This window comes from Mus pahari, chromosome 4 (genome assembly GCF_900095145.1).
Source record: "Mus pahari chromosome 4, PAHARI_EIJ_v1.1, whole genome shotgun sequence".
NCBI classification, from domain to species: domain Eukaryota; kingdom Metazoa; phylum Chordata; class Mammalia; order Rodentia; family Muridae; genus Mus; species Mus pahari.
Window position 1 is genome coordinate 40,582,383 of NC_034593.1, and position 1,589 is coordinate 40,583,971.

Sequence of the window (1,589 nt, forward strand, 5' to 3'; positions counted from 1 at the left end):
TTTCTTAATAAAAGAGTACTTGCACTACATTTTAAAGGTCTGTTTTTGACAAGATGCTAGGAATTGTGCAGAAAATTCACCAGGTGCATTTTATTTCCAACCCAATTAAGTTAAAGAAATTTATTACTTCCAGAGGAATACTTTATGGAACCTTCCCTATCTCAAATAATAACTACTTCAGGCTTCCACAATGTAAGCTAAAGTCTGAAGCCAATCTTGAGTTCTGTCATATTTACATGCCATTTTTTCCCAAAATAATTTTTATTATTATTATTTTCTTTATTTACATTTCAAATGCTATCCCGAAAGGTCCGCTCCCCTACCCACTCACTCTCGCTACTTGGCCCAGGCTTTCCCTTGTGCTGGGTCATATAAAGTTTGCAAGATCAAGGGGCCTCTCTTCCCAGTGATGGCCGATTGGGCCATCTTCTGCTACATTACATGCCATTTTTTATTATGCATTAGAACACTTGCATACAGTGGATTTTGGTTTTTCAGCTAGAGAGGGATATCTGGAACTAGGTTCACTACCAAACATGTAGAGAGAAAACCACAAGCACACATGAACAAGAAGAATAGGAAAGAGAAGCTCTCAGGTCATCAAGCATCACAGAAGGATGATGATGATGATGATGATGATGATGACGATGATGCTGATGCTGATGAGAGTGGAGCACAACTGCTCCAAACCTGGTACCACACTCCCATATAGGTTTGTGATAGAAGGTTTCCTCAGCTATGTGATATAAACCAGTGCACTGGAGTTTCTAAAATAAATAATTTTAGAAATTATAATATTTTAAAATTGATTATTTCTCCTCAATTCCCATTTATGTAAGTGCTTTCTGTAAAAATGTTGTTTCCTTTTTAGGGAATTACAATTTTTTTTCTGTAACTGTATCTATTTTTTTTCCTTTTACTTCTTTTATTAGACTTTAGAAATTTCTATGTTTCTCCTGTTTGGTTTCATATTTTATTAATTTACTGAGAGATAAAATTATATAATGTTTTATAGAATAATACAATTTGTTAAGTTTAGGTTATATACAAGGCTTCTCTATAATAAAATAATAAGCAAAATGGTCACTTAAATTTGTTCGTCTTCTTTTCTGACACCCACCCTACTTTCTTCCCATTTCTTTGTTTTTATTTCGATATTTACTTTATTTATATTTCAAATGTTGTCCCCTTTCCTGGTTCCTCCCCCAAAAAGTTCCCTATCTCCTCTCCCCTCCCACTGCTCACTAACCTACCACACCTGCTTCCTGGCCCTGGAATTCCCTTACACTGAGGCATAGAGCCTTCACAGGACCCATTGACGACCAATTAGGCCATCATAAGCAGCTGGAGTCATGAGTCCCACCATGTGTACTCTTTGGTTGGTGATTTAGTCCCTGGGAGCTCTGGGAGGGTAGAGGTTAGTTCATGTTGTTGTTCCTCCTATGGGGCTACTAACTCCTTCAGCTCCTTGGGTCCTTTCTCTAGCTACTACATTGGGGACCCTGTGCTCAGTACAATGGTAGGCTGCAAGTATCCACTACTGTATTTGTCAGGCATTTGCAGAGCCTCTCAGGAGACAGCTATAACAG